At 44.2% G+C, this 22,272-nt stretch overlaps 1 protein-coding gene across 1 annotated transcript in view; it reads right to left on the bottom strand.

Moving 5' to 3' along the window:
• Window positions 1–22,272, bottom strand: part of KLC2 (kinesin light chain 2) — a 1,052,962-nt gene that overhangs the window by 363,792 nt on the left and 666,898 nt on the right. The gene's annotated exons all lie outside the window — the stretch shown is intronic.

Genomic DNA, 22,272 nt, shown 5'->3' with positions numbered 1-22,272 from the left:
TTCCATGATAAGAATTTTAGATCAGCTGTGCTGGCTGGTTCAAAAGTAGGCAGTGTGAGGTTTTTCTAAAACAAAAATGAGATCTCAAGTTGGTACTCGTGCTCTCCTTGGGGGTCTTATATTTTTTGCCCCTCTGAGGTACTGTCGTAGTAGAGGATGTGAAAAAATAGGAGGTTCCGTATTGTAATGAGCTGAAATGGCAGAGGAATGGATTTTAATAGATGAGAAAGATAGGCCTTTGTCCAGCATCTCAGTCAGGTACTGTAAAATCTGAGGTATATTAGGGACAAGTGGTTCAAGCCCTTGTGCCTGGTTCCAAGCACAGAATCTCTTCCATTTTTCTGCATAAGATTTCCTAGTGCTGGGCCTCCTGGCTTCTAAAATGACATCCATAACAGCTTTAGAGAGAGGTGCAGTCGGAGTGGCTACATTATCTGCCATGCTGCCAGGTTTAAGGTTCTGAGTTGACTGTGCAGAATCTGATTGTTTTGTTGTGTCAGAAGATGAGGAATTTGAGGTAGAAGCCAAGCTTGGCCTTGAGACAAACTCTTTAGGATTGGGTACCAGTGCTGGCGTGGCCAGTCTGGGGCAATCAGGATAATTTTTGGCCTTTCTTGTCTGACTTTTAGTAGCACCTTGCTAAGAAGAGGCATCAGAGGGAAGGCATAGACTGTCAGGCCTTTCCAGCTGAATGATACAGCATCCACTTTCCATGCTTGAGAGTGATAAGTTCTTGTGCAGAATTTCTGTATTTGGTAATTGTGAGGGGAGGCAAAAAGATCTATGTCTGGGCATCCCCATTTCCTCGTTATCATGCTGAATACTTATGGATTTAGCTTCCATTCGTGAGGATCCATGAGATTTCTGCTTAGTTCATCTGCCAGTGTATTTTTTGTTCCTGGCACGAATTGTGCCTGCAGATGTACTTGATAGGTCAGTGCGGGGTTCCACAATGTCATGGCTTGCCTGCATAAGGGGTAGGAATGTGTGCCCCCTTGCTTGTTTATGTACCACATAACTGTCTTTATTAATAGTTGTCCTGGATGTAGCAGGTCCTTGAAAGCTGTCAGGGCATTCTGTACAGCTAGCATCTCTTTTTGATTTTGTGAAGATGCATTTGTTCCTTGGGCCACGTGCCCTGAATACATTTTCCTGCTATATGTGCCCCCCAGGCAAAATCCGATGCATCCGTTGTTATTGTCTGCCTGGCTGTGGGTAAGGTGAAAGGCTGTCTCTTGTTGTGGTGACAGGCCTGGGACCACCATCGAAGCTCCTGTTGTAGGCAGGGAATTAAAGTTATGATTGTCTCCAGGCTGTGACAATGCTGAGTCCAAACACTTTTTAGATACCATTGTAGTTTCCTCATATGCAGTTTTGCATATGTAATTAGTAGAATGCAAGATGCCATGAAGCCCAGGGACTGCAGAATTTTTCTTGCAGGGGGCTGGGTTTTTGTTGCTATCATTTGAAAGTAATGAGTCAGTTTCCTTTGTTTGTCTGGCGTGAGATAAGCCATCTGGGCAGTTGTATTTAAGCTTGCACCCAGGAATATTGTGTATTTGTACAGTAAATGCCTTATGTATTTTGTATTTACTTTTGTTATCATGTAGTAGATAGCGGAGCTTTTCTGTATTTGTACAGTAAATGCCTTATGTATTTTGTATTTACTTTTGTTATCATGTAGTAGATAGCGGAGCTTTTCTCCTCAGGCCTCCACTGAAAATGGACATGTATCCAGTTGGACTAGCCCGGTTAACAAATGTAAAATAAAATAAATAAATAAAATAAATAAATATTATCTCTTGAGAGGGCACTAGTTTTTATTTCTTTTCGTTTACTGTGTACCCTAGGCAAATTAGTAATCTTTTTACAAACGCCAGATGCTTTAGAAGACTGTCCTTGCTTTCTGCTTGAATAAGGCAGTCGTCCAAGTAGGGATATATTTGAATTCCTTTTTGTCTGCAAAATGCAATTACTGGTGCCAGGCATTTTGTGAAGACCCTGGGCGCAGTAGATAAGCCAAAGGGCAGTGCAGACAATTGGTAATGCATTGATCCTGCTATGAATCTGAGGTATCTTCTGCAAAATTGTCTGATTGGGACATGCAGGTATGCCTCCTTGAGGTCCAAAGTAACTAGCCAAGCCTTCTTGCCCAGCATGGGTAGAAGTTGCTGTAGTGTTAACATTTTGAATTTTGGAACATCCAGGAAAGTATTTAGGATTGACAGGTCCAGTATTGGTCTCCAGGTTTTGTCCTTTCTGGGTACTAAGAAAAGTCTTGAATAAAATCATTGTCCCTGTTTTTGCTGTGGAACTCTTTGAATAGCTCCCATGTCCATAACAGCAACAATTTTCTTTTGTGCCTCTGCCCATTGGTTTTGTGGCAGGTCTGGCATACCTTTTGATTTTGGAAGCGTGTGGAAGTGGAACCTGTAACCCTGAGAAACAATATTCAGCACCCATTGGTCCTGGGTGATCATGTGCCAATTTTTTGAGAAAAGTGCTAGCTTTCCCCCTAGGGGCGCTGCCAAAAGGTAAGTGCTTGGCATTTGTAGAGGGAAGTCATTGGGACTGTTTCCTATAAGGTTGCGATTTGTCTTCCCCTCCTTTGGGAGCTGAAGCACCCCATTGTTTAGGTCTGTAGGAACCTTGGGGCTGAGATCTGCCTCTTGGGCGTCTGTATCTGCCTCTTTGTGGCCTGTCTGACACTGGGAAGGACCAATTTTTTGAAGGCCACTTTCTGCTAAATCTAGGTGGTTGAACCTGTAAGAAATCTTTCACTGTCTGCATTGATTTTGCTTTATCCTCCATTTTCTTTAACACTTCTTCTGCCTTAACACCAAACAAAGTATCATGCTGTAGTGGAGCATTCAACAATTTTACTTTAACATGGTCAGGTAAACTTTGTTCTTTCAACCAAGCATGCCTTCGAATAACAGAGCCTGTAACTGCAGCTCTACAAGAAGCCTCTAATGAATCAAAACCACATTGCAGAGTACGCTTTCCCACTTGTTCAACTGCATGCAATAAATCCTGCATTTCCTTACTGTCAGGACTTTCTGAATTTGAAACCATTTTCTGTTTTAACAATTACATGAGGTACTGTTGATATTTAAGCATGTGAAACTGGCAGTTTAAAGCCCTTACAGCTAAAGTAGCAGAAGTGTAAACTTTATTCCCCCATCTGTCCAGAGCTCTGGAATCCCTATCCAAGGGGACAGGATTTTTAGCAGTGGAAGCCTTAACCCCTTTAGGACCCTGAGAAATTGTTTCTGGGTCTGCAGCAGGGTTTTTGTAAAGAAATTTATGGGAGTCAGGGACACTATAGTACCAGTCTGGCTTGACTGGTGCAGGGGTTAAAGAATCAGGAGACAGACTGGATTCAGAAAAAACATCATCAACAATATCAAGCACAGGGGGGATAGCCAGGGGCCTGTGCTGAGGCAATAAAAGGAAGTCTCTGAGCCTTTTCTTGGATTCTGAATAATCCTGGCTCTCCCAATGGAAATGCTCCCTCATGGTGTGCAGGGTTTCCCCAAAAGAATAATCCTCAGGCAGAGAGGCTGAAGGTATAGACTCTTCTGCATCAGAGTCCTCATAGGGAGGGAAAGAAAATCACTGATCAGAAGAGGAATCAGAGGAAATGGAAACCTGGTCAGAGGAATCATAGTCAGTGTCTTGCCTAGGCCTTTTGTCAGGAGGGGGATTGGAACCCCTGATTAAAGTAATTAGTTCTTCGGCCATTTTAAGCATCTGTTTCTTTGGCATGGATGACTGTTCTGGAGAATGCTGTACTTGTTTCCTTGTCTTTAATGGTGTTTTTGACTTTGCCTTGGCTGCTGTAGTGGGCTTAATTGTAAGCTGTGAAGGTCTGAAAACACCCTCAGAAGCCGATGCCTGCTCAGCGGCTCCGGACCCATCTGAGGGAATAGTTTCCGTAGGCCCAATACCTTGAGCTTCCACAGGCCTCGGTGTCTCCACGTGGCTGTCGGTTACGATGAGGTAGCGGGTGTCAGGGGCTGCAAAAGCGCCTCACTGAGAACCGGCGAACCGGCGACTGGCCTTGAAGAGGCTTCGTCGTCGGTTTTGGACCCCGGATGCCTGTCCTTTTCTTTGTCTTTGCATTTTTTATAAATTCCGGTTGTCGGTTGTTCCGACGGCATTATGTAATTAAACCTTCGGCCCAAATAATGTAAAGCAAAATCAAACCGACATTTAATAGTGCGTTTATTGAATCTAGCACAAAACAGACAACTGGTAACGCCGTGGTCAGGGCCTAGGCAAGGAATACAGTAAAAGTGAAAGTCCTTATGAGGTATTTGCTTCCCACAAGAAATACAATTATTAACGTTTACTGACATCGGTCTGGAGCAAGAAAAAGTTTCCCCAACGGGGTACTTAGCTTTACTGAAGACTTCGGTTCTGAAACTCAATTTTGAAAATCTCAGGAGTCGGCCGACCGGCACTTGCGAACTGCTTTTGCTTCGGGCACCGCGCGGCAAGAAAGACCGAAGAAAATGGCGTTGGTTGCAACTTTTATACCCCTGGCGCACTGACGTCAGGGAGGAGGCGACAGCAACCGACGCCGGACCAAGACTTTGAAATTCGGGCCGACTGCGGGTCACCTGTTGGCAGGATAACCCAAGTGTAATGACTGCAACAGTGAAACACAATGAATATCCAAGGATTCCACAACATCTAATCTCAACCCCTTGCCCAACAGCCAAGTATCACCATATCCACTTTCACCTTCAAGCCTGTGCCCACATCCTATATAAAACTACTGAAACAAACTGTGCTGCTCTTCACCTGAAAACCTTCCAAATGAGTACCTAAAAATAGCAAACAGCATTGCCCATCCTGTCTCGATCCTTATAAGTCAATCCAGGAATCCCACATTCCCTCTCTCTGGAAAAAGTCACACATTATCCCTCTGCACAAAGGAGGAAATTCAACAGACATTAATAACTTTTGACCTATAGCAATCTTATCTCACTGCACCAAAACACTTAAATGTATTCAAAAACTGTTGGACTATCTCCTGCAGGACGAACTCCTATCCCCTACACAACACGGCTTCCTTCCTTCCTACAGTACTAGCACTGCCCTTCTGAGCTATATAGATACCGTCAATAAAGCTAGAGATAAAGACAAACTAGTCTCTTCCTTATTTTTAGACTTACGACCTTCGACACAGTTTTTCACAGCAAACTTATACTTCAAATGTCCTCACTACGTCTCTCTCAGACCACCCTTCTGTGGTTCAAAAGCTACCTGTCCAGTAAGCATCAGTCAGTAAAATGGCATGCCATGCTCTCTCCTTACCTCCCAGTCAACACCAGTGTACCACAAGGTTCTATTCCTTGGTCCCCTCTAACATTTTCACCAACAACCTCTACACTTCCACACAACAGGCCACCCTAACACAATATGCAGATTATTCCATTCTTATTTGCATTTTTTCAACATGGTACACCTCCAAAAAATTATTCAGGAAGCTTCAACAGCCACTGAAACATGGCTTTGTAACTTGCAACTCATTTTCAACCCAAAAAAGACCAAACTATTACTTTCCCTCCAAATCCCTCTCTCTCATACAAAAATGACAGTCTTCTCTCTTGATAATACAACCACTGAAGTCACTATTAGGGGTGATAGTGGATGATATTACATTCAACCTACATATACAAAAATGCATAAGAAAAGCTAATCACAAACGAGGGCTGCTTTACAGACCAAATACTTTCTCACCAATGTCACTAAAACTACACTTGCCATTACTTATCTCCTCCCCACACATCTTTAATGGTGTTCCCATACTTACTAACCTCCAGGCTTCACAAAAAATACAACTTAAACAGTGCTATGACAAAGTTGCTAAATTTGCAGCATATACTCCTTTCAGAGCCCACCACTGTATAGCACTGAAACCCTAAATTGGTTAGAACTGCCACATCAACTAACATTCAACTAACATATACACAGCTTCTTTCCACCTATAAAATTATCCAGCATCCATCTGCCTGTCCAGCATTGAAAACATTCTACACAACTATGTTCCCTGTCAGTCATTGCAGTAAATCTGCTGGGCATTGTTTGTACCCATACAAGGCTGCTAAGGCCTGGAACTCATCCATCTGGTCTATACCCTCCCTCCCATCTTTGAAAACCACTCAAAGAACTGTTAGTTAAAATCTGGCTCAGTTCTTGCTCAAAACCAGGATAAACTATATCCCTAAATGTAAACAAGTACATGTTCATTCCTTATACTGCCTTACTCTCCCTTCTTTACTTACTTCCCTACTAATATCTAATTCTCTTCCCCGACTTTCTCTCTAAATGTACCATAAGCCTGTTTTTCCCTAACTTCATATTACAATTCCTATTTGTATTACAATAACTTACCTTTAATTTCTCTACAAACTGCCTAAAATTCCTTTAAATATTAAATGACTGTCATATAGCTTGTACCGATTCTTAACCAAAGTTTTTAAATTATGTTTAATTTGTTATAATTATTTAAACTGCATATGTTTTTGTTTTATATTTGAAGATTGCAAAATTATTGTTCTTAAAATGTTTTGTAATAATTTGGAGCTTTTCTCCCAGGCCTCCTCTGTAAATGGGCTTCTATCCAGGCAGACTTTCCTGGTAATCAAATGTCAAATCCATCAATCCAATCAATCAGTCAGTCAATAACATAAATAAAGCTTCTTTGATGGCTCATGTAGCCTGGCTGCACTAAGGGAGTTGTTTTGGGACTCATACTTGTGTGCATTCTTTATACCTTAAACTGTTTAGTACCAGTGGTGTGACTCAAGAGACCATACCTCAGCTTGGCTTCAGATTTAAGATTTTTAGATTAAAAGGTTTTAATTTAGTGATGGGCAATGAAGTTTTTCCAAGAAACACAGCCCTTGTTCCACCATTTTGGTTTTACAGTTGCATTCAGTGTTAGGATTTCTACAAACAGAAGCATAGAAAAAACATGCTAGAAAGTCAAACTTCTTCCAGTCTCTGTAGCAGAGAGAGATAATGCCTTGCCTGCAGCTTAGATCAGCCGAAGCTGGAGCAACAGCTCAGATGAGCTGAGTGGGAACTGAGAGGGTTACACACTGGTTTGCCCATCCTTAGGGAGAGAAAGTTTTGGTTTCTCAGTGGCAGAACTGCTGCTATGTAAGGAGAAGCTTGCATGCCACCAGGGCTTTAAATGGGAGGATATGGCCTTGGTAAGTGAGCTAGTGATGGTAGCCGATGTGGATGTGTGGGAACGTATGCCTAAAAAGCGTGAAGGAGGTCCCCAGGGTGACTTGGGTGCTCAAGTCAAACACCAAGTAGTGGGTTTAGAGCCACAGAGAAATGCCTCCTTAGCTGCCTCCCTGAATAATACAATACGCTAACTGGGTTGAGTGCTGATCATGTACTTCTGCAACTGGAAACAAGCAAGTACAGATGACACAGGGCCTAAATATGGGGGAGGGGGTAAAGCAGACTAACCTGTCCAATGAGATGAGGGTGCCCCTATAGTGGACATGTAGAAGATGAGGAACAGCAACAAAATAGGTTTGCGTTCCCTTTGGTGGGCTAGACAGTCATAGCATACAAAAAATAAATGCCTAGAAAAAGTCAAACTTCTGGCTACTGCCAGAAAATCTTCTAAATGTGATAAAATATTTCTTCAAAAAATGCCACCTCAATTTTCTTTGACAGATAAAGCATCCAGGTTTAGCTAGCTGTTCATGTGCCTGTTAAAGTTGGTAGGTGGTGAGAAGAATGATGAGGCTTACAACTGCTTGTAGGGGAGGGGCATGTGCTTTTAGGAAGGGGGAAGGGAGGGGCATGTGCTTGTGTGTACACACACTGTGGTAGAATCCCTTGTCGAGAACATGGTCACATGCAGCTACATATGATGAGGCTTACAACTGCTCGGTTTACTTCAAGGGGAAGGGGAGGGGCATGTGCTTGTGGGTACACACTCTGTGGTAGAATCTCTGGTGGAGACCAAGGTCACATGGAGCTACTCGTCCTACAAGAAGGTCTCAGACAATGGAGTAAGTCTTGTAGTGGCATGACACGCATCACAAATGTCTATTGCATGCCATTCCCATTTGTATACTAACAAACATGCAATGGGAGTCAGGGCTGCAAAGAAAAAACTCACCATAACGTTCCATCTGAACAGGTAACTTCATATGTCAGCAACCTGTGGGTATTGGATCTGACCTGGATCCGAGCTGGCAGCTTTCCAAGCTAGAGATCCGAGCTCTAAGCTCCTCCCCCTTACCCATAATACCCTGTGACCTCCTTCCAATCCTCAGATTGCGTTTGCCCATCTATATAACCTCACAACCACAAAACAATAACCTGAAAAACCCTAACCTAAGGATTAACAAAGGACTTGATAAACCATCCTAGGGTCCAGGTAATCAAAGAACCAGGTTAGGGGGAAGGAGGGAGGGTCGGTTGCTGACAAATGAAGTTACCTACTCAGATGGAACGTTATGGTGAGTGCATAACTTCTTTATCTGAAGTAGTTAACTTCATTTGGTCATCAACCTGTGGGACAGAGTCCCCAGCTACCAAAAACTTGGGAGGTCCTCAAGGAAGGATATTCCGGAGCACTGCAGAGCCAAAAGCCGTCTTTCCTCTGGACACTAAATCCAATTTATAGTGAGAGATAAAGGTATGAGAGGATGCCCAAGTAGCCGCAGAACAAATGTCATCCAAGGGAACTCTAGACCAGAATGCAGAAGACGTAGCCATAGAGTTGGTAGAATGAGTATGAACCCCTATAGGCTCTAGTAGGCCAGATAGTTTGTATGCAAGCAGAATACCATTAGAAATCCATCCGGCCAGAGTCACCTTGGAAACTGGCTTACTCAAGAAGGGTTTTGCAAAGGAAACAAACAGCTGATCAGACTTGCGGAAGGCAGCTGTTCTGTGTTAATAAAAGCATAACGGTCTATGAACATCTAACAAATGAGGTTTGTACTCCCCTTTGTTTTGATAGTCAGGGAAAAAAAACTGGGAGATTAATGGACTAAAATTGTCTCCAATGTGAAAATGGGAGATGGCAGCTATTTGAACCTTTACAGTAGAAGAACTGGCCCCTTGCTGAAAAATATGAGATAAAAAATCGAGCACTGCTAGGATGGGAGCAGTGAAAGGGTTTAAATTCCTATGAGATGCCCAAATGGAAAACCGCTTCCATTTACTATTGTAAACCTTCCTGGTAGAAGGCTTATGCGCCGCTACCAGGATAGATCTAACTGCGGATGAGATACCGGGAGTCCTAGCAACAAATGGAACTGGATCAGCCAAGCTGAGAGCTTGAGATCAACCAGATTCGGGGGTTCCAATCCCGAAGGATGAGATATCAGATCTGGGATGGGATCCAAGATCCAGAAAGGAGCTATAAGATGAGACCATAGACACAGGAACCAGGCTTGACGAGGCCAGAATGGGGCTATGAGGATAATCTTGTTCCCCAACCGACGAGCTTTCTGTAAGAATTTTGTCATCAACGGAAGAGGAGGATAAGCATAAAGAAGACCGGTTAGGCCAATCATGGACTAGAGCGTCTCTGGGGGCTTCCCCTGGAGGGGGTATTAGAGCAAAAAACTCGCTGCACTTCGTGTTGGAAGGTGACGTGAAGAGATTGTAGCAAGGCTGACCCCACTTGCGGAAGATCTGTTTTGCTACTAAAGTATTCAGAGACCACTTGGAGGGCGAGAGGATAGTTCGACTCAGTTTGTCCGCAAGGATGTTGGACCGACCTGGAATGTGCATTGCTAACAGAAAACGGTTGGTGGATATCGCCCAATTCCAAACTCTCATGGCCTCTCGGCAAAGAGGGTAAGACCTGGTTCCCCCCTGTTTGTTGATATACCAGACCACGGACATGTTTTCTGACTGAATTGCAATAGTCCCTGGAGGGAGAATGGAGTGAAAGGCTTACAATGCTAGAAGGACCGCCCTCATCTCCAGTACATTTATATGCAGAATGATCTCTGTCTGAGTCCATGTACCTTGGACAGTTCTGCCTGCGTTGTGTAATGCCCCCCCACCCAAGGCGGGAAGCATCCATGGTCACCGTGGCTTGGGGTTGCGGCATAACAAACGGTCATCTTTCCCAAAGCTCTTGAGATTGGAGCCACCACATGAGGGAATTTCTGCAAACTCTGCTGATAGGAATTGGTAAGTCCAATGGGTGGTGAAGGATGGACCACTGAACCTGCAAAGTCCACTGGAGAACCCTCATGTGCAAGCGAGCTAAGGGAGTGAGATTGATTGCTGCTACCATGGACCCTAAAGCTCTCAGGACTAACTCCGCTGATGTGGCAGGTGACTGAAAAAGGGCTAGAATGTGTAGGGTCAAACTGCAAAGTCTGTCTGATGTCAAGAAGGCCTTGGTCTGAAGCGTGTCTATTCTGGCCCCTATGAACTCCAAGATTTGAACTGGTTGAAGGATGACTTCTTGAAGTTTATGGTGATCCCCAAATGGGATGCTAATAGTAGGAAGCAATCCCTGACTAAGCAGAGTAAATGCCTGGTAGGGGCAGTAAGGAGCCAGTCATCTAGGTAAGGAAAAACCTGTATTCCATGAAGACTCAGGTGGGCCGCTACAACTGCCATGAGCTTGGTGAACACCCTGGGGGCTGTGGTGAGGCCGAACGGTAGGACCCTGAACTGATAATGACTGGCCCCTAGCCGAAAGCAGAGGAACCTCCTGGATAGTCTGTCCATGAGAATGTGACAGTACGCATCCTTGAGGTCTATGGAGCACATCCAGTCCTTATCCTGCAAAAGGGGCAGGATGGATTGAAGCATGACCATCTGGAATTTCTCCTTGGCAATGAAGAGGTTCATGGTTGAAAGGTTGTGAATAGTCTTCTTTGGCACTAAAAAGAACCTGGAGTAATTGTCTAATCCAGACTGGCCTGGGGGGATGTGCTGGATGGCTCTTTTTTCTAGCAGCTTTTTTATCTCTAAAGCTGCAGCCTCCCTCTGACTGGGTGGTACATTTGGGGAGGTGCCTCGACTGAGGAGGTTGGTTTATGAAAGGGATTGAGTAACCTCTGGATATTATTCGAAGCACCCAACGATCTGTTGTGATGGACTCCCTTTGAGCCAAGTGCTTCGAAAAACGCCCCCCCCCCAACTGCTTCTAGAGAGGAGCAGTTGGGCAACCCCTCAGGGCTGCTGAGTGGGTCGGTCAGAAAAAATTCCCGAGACCCAAAATGTTTCGGCCTCCCTCTGCCTCTGGGCCATTGTCCACCTTGTCCCCCTCTGCCTCTGAAGGGCGAAGGGTCCGGAGCGTAATGGGACTGCTGAGACTTCCGGAACCACATCTTCTTTTGTCTTCTCTGGTTCCTGGAAAAGGACCTCTGAGGAGCCGAGAAGCAGATTCCGATGGCAGACAGCATCTTCCCGTCTTTCTCGCTCTGAACCAATGTGTCGCCAGTCTTCCCGAACAGGGTAGAACCGAAGGGTGCATTCACAAAGTACGCCTTGAAAGGTTCTGAAAAGTCACAAAGCTGGAGCTGGGCATGATGCCTTAAGGCGATGCCAGACCTGCTGGCTCTAGCGGCTCCTTCCGTGGCATGGGAAAGTAGCCACATAGACGTGTTTGATACAGATTGCACAGTGGCCATGCGAGCTGAGAAGGTCCGTTTGTCCTCAGCCGACATGGACTCGGGGGGGAGAGGGACTCAGCGTATTCTTTCACCAGATCCCGCTGAAGTCTAACTACATGGGCCAAATAATTCAGCGCCCTTATGGAAAAGGTAACTGAAGCAAACATCTGCTTCCCGATACGATCCATCGTCTGAGATTCCTTATCAGAGGGATGGACTGAGGAGCTATCCTGAGCAAGTTCCTTCTTGATGGCTGCTGCCACCACCATGGCATCTACCGGGGAACCCTTACTCCAAGCCGTCCTATCCGCGGGGGGATTAAGAATCCTATCTGGCCTCCTGGGGATTGGCTTTACAGTGTCCAGTTCATTCCATGCCCTGGTAGTGATGAGGTCAACCAGGGTGTCAGCCGGAGGGGACACCCAAGAGGTAGATGGGCCTGCGTTGAACGCCTCCAGGAATACAGACTCGTCCGAGGAAGGTTTTTGGGCTGACCACCCCCCCCTTTTGGTGAAGCATTTCTATAATGTTTCCAAAGGAGACGTCTTCGGGGGGTGACCTGGGGGAACCTTTACCTTCCTCCAAATCGGTGTCCTCCGTGAGGGACTCAGGGGAGTCCAAGTGCCTCCTCTTACATTTATGCTTGTGAGGGACCTCCTCGGTGGGGCTGTCTGAGGAGGGTTCACCAAAAGGGTCATGTTCCGCCAGTGGAACGGGCTGGGGCATCAACGCAGGCTGTCCCTGGGACTGGATGATGGAAGACAAGCCCAGGGAGTGGGGGCGGATCCCGAAGAAAGAGTAGGGAGTCTCGAACCTCTCGAGAGAACCCTCTCCACCACGTCGAAATTCAGGGGTGAACCAATATCTCTGGGCTCCATGGTTAACACCCTTGGATCCAGCGCAGGGATCGGCATTGGAGCCGAAGCGCTCGGACCCGAGAGAGAAGTGTGCTCCGACCGAAATGGAGCTGAAGACACACTGGCCCACTCAGATCCAACGCACGGCTCTCAGCCCCGAGAGCTCAGATCCGAAAAGGGATCCGACAAACTCGAGGGCATGGCTGGCATCGAGGTAGCAATAACCATCGGCTCCGACTCCCTGACTCTGAGACTCCTCGGATCCGAAACCTGATAGTGGATCGGAGAAGGAGCTATCGGGGCAAAAAGTGGGGCTGAACCCCCCCCCCCCAGAGGGGGGGGCAGCAACACTCCCATCTGCAACTGGGTTTGGAGAAAGCGACCCATCATCCGGTCCATATCCGCGTCGGAGAGGCTACAGGTTGACTTTGAAGAGGCCACCGAAGCTGGCCGGGAGGACCGCCGCGATGACCTCGAAGATGGCCGGGCCTCCTCCTCCTCCGGCTCCGGGGGGAAGCGTGGAGAATGGAGACGAGGAGAGGAAGGCCCGGAGACCTTCTGGGGCGACGAGAGCACTTTGGCAGGCGGGGCCGAGGGGTTTGAGTCAGCCTGCCGCTTGTGGCTTCTGTGCCTCTCTTTCTCCCTCTCGCTCTCTCATCTTTTTTAGATTTCCTCTCTCCCTGGGAAGAGGTGGGAGATTGAGTCCCAGCCAGGGGAGGGGGGAAAGCAAGCTGAGCAGCCGCAGCTGTAGCCACCGAGGGAGAGGCGTAAGAAGTCGATTCCATGGGTAGGAGACCTGCCAGAATCAGCTTATTCCTCCTATCCCTCAGAACCCACGGGTTAAAGGCTGCACAAATCTGGCAGCCTGAGGTCAGATGAGGTACCCCCAGGTAGAGGACGCACTGAGTGTGGCCATCCGCTGGGGATAGCTTATGGCCACACTCAGTGCACTTAGAAAAGATGGACTTTGCATCCTCGGCCATGATTCCTAGATAAAAGACACACACACACCTCACACAAACACCTAAGGGAAAAGAGGGGCCTACTAGGAGTTAAACTATGAGGGAACGAGGGAGTAAAGCTAAGGGATTTAAACTATTAATCTAAGCTAACCACACACACAAACTATTAGAGAGATTTTTAAGCAAAAATACACTCACAAATCGCCTGAAAACACTAGGAGCTCGAAAACTCGTGCTTGACCAACCCATGACAAACGAGGTCTGAGGATTGGAAGGAAGTCACAGGGTATTATGGGTAAGGGGAGGAGCTTGGAGCTTGGAAAGCTGCTAGCTTGGATCCAGGTAAGATCCGATACCCACAGATTGATGACCAAATGAAGCTAACTACTTCAGATCATGTTTGACCAAGATACCATAAAATAAAGGAAATCACCAATGGTCTAAGTTTACTATCTGTCTAGATCATCAATAAGGATGCACTCTAGGACTTGACTACAGAACAAAAAATGTAAAATAAATAAACTAAGAGGTCCCATTTTAAACTGCTCTGAATAAACAAGACACTAAAAGTAATTACAACTGCAACACTGGAATCTAATAAGAAAATTGCTTACATCAAGAGGGAAGGAAAAAGACCAAATAAAGAGCTTACAATTAACAAATCCTGAGACAGGATTTGGTGGTCAGAAGTGACCAAGAGAACAGACCATTCAAATTATACATTAACGTCAAAAAACATCACTAAAATTACTTGATTATAAAAATGGTATCCTGGGGATATTTACCCACATGATTGCATCTTACATGAGGTAAAAGAGATCTGAAAAAAAAAAAACAACCAGACAACAGAGTATCTTAGGAAAAAAAAACAAGCCAGCATGGAGAAAATTTGCAAGACACCACACAGTTCATAGGTTCATAGATTAGTACTAGGCTAACTGCCCTTGTGGGCCATTTTCAACCTAGCCAATTACCCCATGTGAGAATCAAACCCTGTACCTTATGTTCGTAAGGTAAACACCTTAACCATTATGCCAGCCTCCCACCCTCAGTGACAGACATCAGGACTGAACTCTAGATTCTAGAAATAAAAGACAGAGACCTTGCCACAAAGGCATTGTGCTGCTCATGCCATGCTCAAAGTCACCCTGGGTTATGTCATTTCCTCCTGTTACTGCCCTTAGTATCTAACCCAACTTCCCTCTGTGATAACACCTTCCGTCTTAGTACAACAATATAACAATTGAAATTTACTTTTCTAACCACCTAGCTCAGAGTACTGATGTCCCTTCTGGAATAATATAGAGCCAGTCTCTGAAATAGAACTAGTCTGCCAGGCCTCTTCCCTTTTCATCCTTAAGCCCTTCTCCCCTAATCACTACAGTGGCCTGTCATACCATTTATACCTCTTCTTTTCCAATGTATTGGCTTACTGGTGCAGTAATACTTCTGAGAAGGCTGTTACATGCTGATATCCACCTGTGTGATCTTGCCTGTTACCACCTCAGCTGCCCCACACCCATTACATTACCTTGGTTACCTGCTCCATTGACTTTCTAAGTCTAAGCCATGAGTTCAGTTTCAGTGTGATCAACACTTTCCTGTCGGCCCCATCTTGACAATCACCAGTCACCAAAACTCTGTTCTGTTCCTACCTGTCCTGTGAAATTACTCCTTGTACCTGCAAACTTTTCTCTTCTGGTTCTACCTCTCCATGCCTTTTCCCTGTCTGTGCTTTGTGCCTCCCTCCCTGTGTTGCACATGTTCCTTTTCGCATCTATCCTGTACTCTTCTTACAAGTTCTCTGCATTGCTCTGCCCCTACCATTTGAATTAGTGCTCCCTTCCTGCCTCTTTGTGGTGCTGGTTCATTTAATGTCACCTGAGTTTCTCATTGCTGTCTGCACTAGTGCCTCTGGCTCAGCCTCCTCTTTTCTGTCCTCTCTTTCATGGAGACATCTCTCACTTTCTGTCTACACATTACCTTCTGTCACACTTGTCTGTAATTCTCTGAAAAATCTCCATCCATGTCTTCTAGCCTTTCTTCATGTATTTTTCCCACCCTATCTTATTAACTCTCCTCTTCCTGTAAGTTCTTCTCTGCCCTTCTAACAAATCTCACACAGTAGCCTCTAAAGGTTTCTCCATTTTCCTGTACATCCAAAAACTTCTGTCATGACAATGGTTCCTAAGACAAATAACTGAGCCATAAGATGGGCACATCACCCATATAAGTTTCTCTGTCTTCCCTCTGCTTTTTGTCCATCCTTTTATGCTGCTCCATTTTTGAATTTCACACTATCTTACAGCCTTCCATATTGTTAGCCATGAATCTTTTCAACATGTCATTTGCCTGTGGCCATAAAGGAATCACCACTCTGAGTTAATCCTTTTTCATTATAAAACAGTTCAAAATGAATGCTGCAGAATGGTAGACCATTATGAAATTTGCTAGAAGCTTGTATATCAAACCCTGAGTAGGGCAAAGTATTTGCTAAGATGGATATATTTTGCTGTATAGTAGGTCAAACTTTCACTACTATGTATTAAAATACCATGGTCATATATACTCTCCTGCAAATTACTCATGAGTTAATACTTCCTCTCTTTTAAGCACAGAAAAAAATAAATGGAGACAGTTGATTTACTGAAGGGACAAAGAAGTGAGAAGTTTGATTTCTGTCACAGTACGTTCCACTAGCTGACAAGCTAAAGTAATTGATTCTGGACTAACAGCCCTACTGCAGATGTAGAAAGAGCAGTTCAATAAATGGAGATTACATTGTTCACCTTTGTCCATGACACTGAGGTCTTTGAGTTACTACATAACAAGAGGTGTGGAGGATTCAGTCCCCCAAGCTTGGGGGTACAAGGGCTTGTCCCCCTAGAAAAGACACTGCCATGCATCAATCTGCTAGCATCTACACCAAAATGTTGGTGTCTTGACTTGTTGGCTTATCAGAGTGTTCTTGTCAACCGTTTAAAGATCACCGGCTTTGACGTAAAAAAGCTAAGAGTCAATAACGAGGACCATCCCAAACATCGGTTACAACACGATAAGTAATGAGCTGATCTTCCTTCTAACCATCTCACCTGCACTGCACCTGCCTCAACCTACCTTTTATTGACAGTACTACTAGTGAATTACAATGTATCCTGACAGGTGCTTTATGTATTTTTGTCTGTGGTTTTTAACTTTTTCTGTGCATCAGTAGTGATTACGTGGTTTGTGGTGCCAGAAACCATTAACATGCTCACTTCATTTTCAACATTTTAACATTTATTTCTAGTTTTGTGTTAGCTGCTGTCCATCATATTGTGCACACCCACAAGTGTACACCTCTCTTGCTGCTGGTATTTTCTCTCTTATTTTAACTTTACACTAAGCAATTCTGTACACGTATACTTCTACTGTCTTCAGGCCTTTTTGAGTTGGTCTTACTTCTACTGTCTTTAAACTCCTTTTTACTCATCTGTCTTACCTCTACTTCTTAAGCCCTTTTTAATCTGTCTGAATTACTTCTGTTTTGCAACACAAACTTATTTGGATCAGACATAGCCTAATACAAGTCAAAACCCTGTTTCCAGCCATCTGCAATAGTATGGCTTTTAAAATATTTACTATTAGTTATATTTAACTGAGTGACATAATTAAATCTTGTTGACAAGTTTTTTACTGCGATCCAAAGCTCTGCGTTTACAATCAAACAAGGGCAGGTATGATATTCTGACAAGCTTTAATATAACATTTTGTTAAAAAAGACTGGCTGCCTGTTTTTTTCTACTTTGGGTCAAATGACATGCTGTGTATCCCGTCTATTATTTCACTCTAATCTTACTCTTTTAAAAGATAATGCCCTTGCTGTGTCCATCCTTTGCTGAAGTTCAGATTTATGGCTGTAAGCATTATGTAAGCTCATGTGAAATCACTCCCCTTCAATTATTTAAATTTATTGGCCATCCTACTGTATTCCATAGTACTAGAACACAAAAGTGACCACCCCCTTTCAATCTATCTTGCTGTTTTAAAAATAGTGACTCTCCACTAAAACAAACTTTTTAGACAGGTAAAACGTAAGTTACCTACTTTCACATCTAACTCCTCTAGTGCACACTGCAGTGTTTAGGATAAACCATTTTTTTTCATCTTACCCTTAAGTATCCCTGTGACCAACACTTGCTTTAGAACCTGCTGGAAAACACTAGGAAGTCTTAAACTGATACAAGCACTCAACTCTCCATGTTAATAAGGAGAAATTAATCGTAGGCACTAAACAGCCTATAACTTCAAAGTACCTTGCTAAGGTAAGGGAAAACAGCTCTTGTACTTTACAAAAAAAAAAAAAGCACCAAACCAGGTATGTCCAATGGTCAGCTTCCGGTGATTTCTCCTGTCCACCTGGTGAATTTGGGCATACTATGGCAATGCAGCAATTGCCTCATGTACACAGACAACCGTCTCCTCCTACCACCCAACACTACAACCTGCGAGAGATGCACTTACATAGCCACACTGGAAGCAACGCTCACTCCACCCAAGATTGTGCTAGACCGTCAAGAGGAGAATGTTAACACCTGCACTACACCTCAAGCAACACATAGCCCTTCTAAACCCACACCACCAACACCCACACATAGCAGCACTAAACCCACATATGTGGAGGCCCTTAACATTAACCTGCAAGGACCTCCGAAGCTGAAATGCAAACAAACACCAATCACAAACAAAGTGTCACATAGTTCACAACGCCAATGTGCCACCCAACAACAGCTCCTAAGGCAAGACAACGTACCCAACACTTTAATCATAGGTGACTCTATATTCAGGCACACTGATGTCCCACTCACCAGGCTGAACAAGTTGAAAATTACAGTCAGCTGCCTGTCGGGTGCCAGGAAGCACCACATAACGCATGCACTCAAGTCACTCCACAACAAGTACAAACATGACTCTGTCATTGTCCATGTTGGAGTGAATGACTTGAGATGTACCTCCCTGGACTACATGAAGAGAGACATGGAAGAGCTCTCAGATCATGTGGCCCAGGCAGGTATGACCCTAGCCCTAAGTAGCATCCTGCCTTCGCCCAGAATGATACCACAGTACAAGGGCAAAATGATTGACCAACAATTGGCTAAGCCTCTGGTGTCATTCAAAGGGGATCCAGTATCTGTCTGCCTGGGATGACATGATCGAAAGACCATGATGCTTTGCCAGAGATGGTCTGCACCTGTCGCCCCTGGGATTCAGTTTACTGGCTAAGGCTCTTGCCACCCCTATAGTGCCTTTTTTAGGCAGAGTTTAAAGGACAAAACCACCACCGTAACAGGTACAAGCATGCAAAATGTGAAGGTAATGCTACTCAATGCTAGACATCTAAACCTCAAAATGCACTCTCTCGAGGCACTCCTAAAAATGGAGAACATTGATGTCTCTGCAGTAACTGAGACCTGGTTCAAGGCTCCAGAGAGCACCCCTGCAATACCAGGCTACAACTCTTACCACACTTTTTGGCCACCAAACCAGGACCGAAACACTAAAGGTGGAGGAGTGTGCATATTCACCAAGGATATTCACAACACCATGCTAGTTGCCCAACACAATGCATCTGAAATTCTCCAGGTGCAACTAACACTAGGTAAGACTGCAATCCAAATTGTAGCTTGCTACAGATCCCATACCATGCCCCAAGATTCTCACTACACCTTTCTAAACATATTGGAAAATATTAACATACAAGCAAACCCCCTAATACTGGGTGATTTCAACTACTCTGCCATTAACTGGGAAAACTACTCATGTACCAACACCTTTGCCCAACGGTTCTTGGAATTCATAAATTCCAATGCACTGGATCAACTAATCCTTAATCCCACCAGGAGCTCCAATATCCTAGACCTGGTCATTACCAACATGGGAAATCGATGCTCCACACCTATGGTCACCCCCTCATTGGTCAGGTCTGACCATAAGCTAATCACTCTTGACATCCACACCCCCCCCCCAGTAAGGAAACCTCCGTAAAAAAAACTTCTCCAAAGCAAACTTCATGCTACTCAAATCAGAAGTGACAAACTTCATGACACCCATGTAGATGGGAACTGAAAGTTTGACTGCTGAATCCTACACTAAGGCACTCTATGAGCACATCCACTCATGCATGAGTTGTGCCATCCCCAATAGAACCAAGACGCTCTCCTCCAAAAAAAGGAAGCCAATCTGGTGGTCCCTTTCCATAAACAAACTTTACAACAAAAGGAAGAAACTGTTGCAGAAAAGAGGAAAATCCCAGGATGCAAAAAAACTCCCTTACCAGCCTCAGTAAAAAGCTGAGATCCCTCATAAAATCCTCCAAAGCTAGTTACTAAAATAAAACTGCCAAAGATTCCAAAGAAAACCACAAGGCATTCTATAGCTATGTCAAGAATCTAAATGGCAATGCTCAGATCTGCTCTGAGCTATAACAGAATGGCATTAAATATACTGATCTCAAGGATATTGCCAATATCCTGGCAGATCATGTACCTGTGAATTACCACATACGTGGCAGTACACTAAACACCAAAAGTGTGATAAGAGACTTAGGGACACAGGCAGACAGTGGTCTCACCTTCGATAACCACATCACCACAACAGTCAGGAAATCCTTCTATGTGGCACATCTCATCACTAAGGGCTTTTCATCCAGAAAAAAGGAGGTCATTGTCCCACTGTACTCATCCCTCATTAGACCCATTATAGAATACAACGCCCCGTTTGGTATGTACCTCTCAAGACATCTGTAACAACTGGAAAGGCCGCAGAAATACCTCACCAAAAGAATCACAGGCCTAAAGCAGATGCCCTATGCTGACTATCTAAAAAAACTCCAACTATACTCTGTTGCATATCGTCTACTCAGAGGCGATCTCTGCTTAACATACAAGGCCATGTCAAACCCAGAGCTGTTGGACATGCTACACTTAAAGAAATCCCAATCCCTCAGAGAAACACGCTCCAGAGATCTAAACCTTGTCATTACAATGAACAAAACATGCTGGAGGGATAGATTACTGACTCATAGACTCCCCAGATTCTGGAATAGACTGCCCATACATGTCAAGCAGAGCTCCTCTTTGGCCCTCTTCAAAAGGAACCTTGATGATTGGATGGGAGATAGGAAATTCACCCCGGGGATCAAGTCAGTTGCCCTGCTAGACAGGGGTCCAGGGAAGTAAATACTGTGGGAAGAAATAGCCAGGGAATTGTTATGGCTAGGCTTGTATAGGCCCTAGGTACAACAGCCTAGTACCAACCTATGATTAAAGTTATCAGCTTAAAAAATAATAATAAAAATTCACAAGCTTCAGAATTTTAAAGATGAAATAAACTGTGATTTTCACTGCTGTTTATGTGCTGGCATGTCCATTTTTATCTTTACTCCTAACAGGTCAATCTTGCCTAGATGCAACAAGACAATGATTCTGAGCTCAGTAGAAATACTACTTCAACAGCCAGACATTTCAGAAGATTCACATTACTTACTACTAATGCTGAACTTCATTAAAAGCAGAGTACGTTTACTGCATACAATCTATCACAGACAGATGTAGACATTTACATTAAGACCAAAAACAAATGACAAAAGATAAACATATCAACTCCTTTTCAAAAGGAGATCATAATTCTAACCTCAGTATTCTCTATGATGAACCAACACCGAAAAACTGGGCTTAATTCTACGTACTCCTGAATTACTAACAATATGATGCTTGCTTCTCATTAAACAACTAATCATATCTCTGTAATACAAGTCAGATTTTCTGTTTTTCTTTTGAAGTTCATATTGGGAAGCCTTTTTCTTTAGAATCCTTAGCATATCTCATAGCTGTCCCTCATTATGCATAATATTTAAAAACTGTCCCCGATTTTGGGCTTTTGCCACATATCCCCACCCTTTATTTTTGGTTTTCTACAGAATTCTCGAAGAAGTTGAGATATGATCCTTATGGCTAAGCCTCTGTCCAAGCCAGTCAATTCTTCATACAGATGAAGCACTAATTAGGTAGTACGTCTGCCAGAATTAAAGTTGGATAAATTGGATACTTCTTTCTTAGACTGTTTAAACTGGTTGGCTTAGAGGGCTTCCTATCTAAAATGACAGTCTGAATAGAACTGAACTGCAATTCAAGTTAAACTAGTAAATTTCAAAACAAGATATTATAGTTTCAAGCATTCTGTGTTCACCCACCTCCCTGTTACTTATATACACTACCTCCAAGATCACTATACTTTACAGAAGGGAAAGCACTCAGTAGATACTGCAGTTACAGAGTCAGCACATATTCCCCTTAATGGGCACCCAGCTTCAAGAGATCTCAGTTTATTTTTATATTCCTACCCAACTGCACATATCATATGCACAGGCACGCTACATTCTCATCTGATTCCATTTTATGAACTACACAAAAGTACAGTTGTGTACACTTACCATAAATGTAGATGTTCGAGTGTATTCACTGTTGATGTCATCACATTTGGGTTATCCCTGCCAGGGTAGCCCTCGGCTGGCCTGAATACCAGAGACTTAGTATTTCTGCGTTGGTTGCTTTCGCTTGAGGAATGATGGCAGGTCGTCAGTAGTATAAAGGAAGGCAGCCGACACCATTACATCAGTTTTTCTTGCCCAAACCTGTCTGGTGCCCTCAAAGTAGGAGGCCAGGTTCTGGTGCAAGAACCCCACCAGTGGAAAATAAATACCAACATGTCCCTTGTAAGGAAAGGAGAACAACAAGGAGGAAAGGTAACAAGAGAAAAGGAAAAAAGGGGGATGGAGAG

This window comes from Protopterus annectens, chromosome 6.part1 (assembly GCF_019279795.1).
Source record: "Protopterus annectens isolate FY-2018-M chromosome 6.part1, PAN1.0, whole genome shotgun sequence".
NCBI lineage: Eukaryota > Metazoa > Chordata > Ceratodontiformes > Protopteridae > Protopterus > Protopterus annectens.
This window is presented reverse-complemented; position numbering and strand designations above follow the sequence as displayed.